Below are 3,456 nucleotides of genomic sequence, written 5' to 3' on the forward strand. Positions count from 1 at the left end.
GCTGGAGGTGGGAAGGGGGTGGGTAATTTGGGAAGAGGAAACAGAGAAGGCGGAGGGTTATAAAACCAATGAGAGGGCGGGTGAAACCTAGAGGAGGCGGGACGAAGGGATTAACTAATAGAAAAGCGGAAAGCCGAACCTCCTGGCCAATAAAGATGACTGAAGAGTGACAGACCGTGGAAGGAGGCGGGTGCTGTGCGAGAAGAGGCGGGCCTACCTAAAAAAGAATGGTTAAAAGGGAGCCAATGAAAAGGGAAGTGGGCGGAGGTCAGGTTGACAGACAGAGATAGCTATTTGGGCGACGACAGACAGCATCCGCAGTCAATAGCAGCTGAGGGATTCTTTGGGTCTTCCAAGAAGGTCTGGAAGGAATGACAGCTGCGAGGGGCGGGCCAAATTTGCGATTAATTTGCCTCATCAGCCAATGAATGCATCCTCTCACTTTAGCAATAAGGGAGGAAGAGAGACAGCTGTCTCAGCCAATGGCAACATCCAAAGGAAAGGGGTGCTACCAGCAGGCGGTGCCAAGCCAGGGATGTCGGTGACAACCGGAGACAAGCGCGGGAGGGGGTGACAGTTGGGGACAGCGCGGAGAGGGGCGGGGTTCGGGGGCATTGGTGAAACCCTTAGCCAATAAGCGCCACGCTGTCCTGCCTGAGTCCTCTCTTGGGCCAGTTCTCCTTTCAGCTCCCAAACCCACCACGGGGCACTTGATTAGGTGCTCTCTGATCAAGTACTCTTGCCCTTCACTCTGTCTCTAATTCTTATCCCAGTCCGCTACAAACCCCAGGTGACTATAACAAGAGCCCCCAAATCCTGTAAGTGACTCATCCTTCTGGATCCACCATTTCCTGCGGGTATCCCAACCCCTAGGTCCCTGTCCTCAGATCCATCTATCTGAGCTCCTCCCAGAATCCAGGCTCCAGTTCCTCAGAACTCATCCTCCGAGTGCCCCCTCCATTCTAGTGGGGATCCCAGACCCCAAATCATGGATTCCCACTACGATGAACTCCCATATCTCTGTTCTTATTCTTTGGAGGATGCAGAACAAACCCTCTGGACTCCTCTCTCCTCATTGATACACAGTTCTGTGCTCCTCCTTCTCTGCTAGGAAACCAGACCCTAATCTCATAATCCCCCTACTCCCCCCATACCCCACCCCAGGCTACCCTAGACCACAGACACAAAGCCCAGATTTTACCAGCCCCTCCTCTCTCTGGGCTCCATCTCCCTGGGGCCCAGGATTCAGGATTCATCCCCAGAAGGGCTCCAATTTCTGTGCAAAATCCACCATCCTGAAATTTCAGTCAGGCCTAGCTAGCTCTCAGTTTCCCAGTTCCTTGGTCTCTGAGTTCTCTGAGGCTCCTTTCCCCAGCTCAGACTCAGATCCTGTGAACTCCAGTGTCTGAGATCTGCCGTTCTTGATCTCATTCTCTTCAAACTCCCCACTTTGCATTAGGCCCAAGCTTCCTAAGCACTTCCTCCATTCCCCTCTATTGAGTTCTCCTCCCCTCCCACAACCCAGTAAGAAGTGGGCTCTTCCCTGTGCCTGGACCCCCATGGTAACCTTATAAGGTGAGGCAGCTGTCAACTGAGGCAGGGAGGGGCCAGTGCAGGAGGCCAAGGGCAGCTGCTAAGTTTAGGGTGGCTCCTTCTCCCTTCTTAGAGACAACAGGTGGTTCGACCTCAGTGCCCAGAAAAGAAACTGTCTTAGAGGCATTGGCATGAGTCTGGAGGAGGGAGTAGGGCGGAGGCAACTTCTTCAGGACATCAGGTCCTAAAGGGAGCAGGAGGAGGAGGAGACACAGGTGTCCTTGCCAACCTTGAACCTTCTGGGTCTTCCTCAGCCACTATTTCCCCAGACCTCCACTGTATGGAATGGACAGGCGCTGAGGCCCAGAGGGTTGGGAGAGGGGACCTCAAAATCTCACAGTCAACCAAGCTGGTTCTTGCCCAGATTGGAGAGAGAAGCCATTGGCCATCCAGCCACCAAGGTGGAGGTGATTAATTCGCTTCTCTCTTGGTGTCTTTGACTCCCTTCCTCTTGAGTTCCAACTTTTACATCCATATCCAAAAAAGTGATTATAGACTCACACTAGACCATGTCCTTCTCCTGTTTCAAAACTTTTCAAGGCTCTCAAGGTCTCAGCCCTCAGTCTGGCATTGAAGACCCTCCAATCTCTGGTGTCCAGGCCCTTGTATCCTCTGCTCAAGCCCCATCCCAACTCTGGCGAGCTGAACACTTCTGATCTTTGATTTTTCCAGGGCTTTGTCCATCCTTGCCCTCCACTTAGCATGCCTGTTCCTCCACTTCTACCTGACACTTCCAGCGGCCTTCATAAGGTCACTTCAGTACTCCTACACAGGCCTGCTATGCCCTCTACTTCTATATTCCAACTGGTGCGTCATTTTCTGCATTAACCCTCTCTCCACAGCTAGACTGTAAGTTCTACCAAGGCAGGGCCTGAATATTAATCGTAATGATTGTAAGAATTCCCTGGATGTCCAGTGGTTAGGACTCCAGGCTTTCACTGCCGAAGGCCCAAGTTCAATCCCTAGTCAGGGAACTAAGATCCCACAAATTGTGCAGTGCTACCAAAAAAAAGAAAAGAAATTATAATGATCATACATCACTAATTGTTTCCCAATATGTTCACATCCACAAGTTCTTTGGCCTGGGAATTACCTTCCCATTTTACAGAGCCGGAAACCAGGGCCCAGAGAGTTGGAACACAAAACCCAATGTCACAGAGGAGACTCTCTGCTCCAGGCTGTCTAGTCTCTTCATACTTAGTGATTCCATGCCCCACATCTTCCCTCACAGACTCCCCTCTCTCCTTGAAGGGGATGTAGAAGACTTCCTGATCCTTCAGCTTCCCCAGATAGCTCTCTCCCACTTTTAACCTCCGTCACTACCCAGACACATACATACTCTTGACTGTGAACTCCACAATGGAGGAGGACTGTGTTTGTCCAAGTGCACCCACGTGGTGCACTTGGAGGGACAGCAAGGGGTGTCTTTGGTCAGCCTTCAGCCTCCCTTCTCCAATGCCTCCATGTTTGATCAGACCCAGATCCAGGAGTTCAAAGAGGTGAATATGGGGAGAAGGGAGACTGAAGTATGGTCCAGTGCCTGGTACACCATTGATGTTTAATAAATTTACTGGGTTTAAACCTTGCAGGGATGCAGGAGCCTGGTTCCTCTCTCTCCTAGTCCTGTGTCTCAGCCTGGGCCCTCTCTGAAATCTGGCACATTCCAGCCTCCTTTGGGGAGTAAGAACATCCCTTCCTGCTCAGGTCCTAGTGAGACATGCAGCCCAAGACACCCTCCCTCCTTTGTCCCTCCCTAGGCTCCAGCTGCTGCTGGCCCTCCAAGAAAGGAGAGGCCCTGAGCTGGGCTATTTTGGTATCTGGGGTGGGCACCCACAGGGCTAAGGTTACAGTGGTATGTTAAGG

Source organism: Bison bison, unplaced genomic scaffold (genome assembly GCF_000754665.1).
Source record: "Bison bison bison isolate TAMUID 2011002044 unplaced genomic scaffold, Bison_UMD1.0 scf7180017864072, whole genome shotgun sequence".
Lineage (NCBI taxonomy): Eukaryota > Metazoa > Chordata > Mammalia > Artiodactyla > Bovidae > Bison > Bison bison.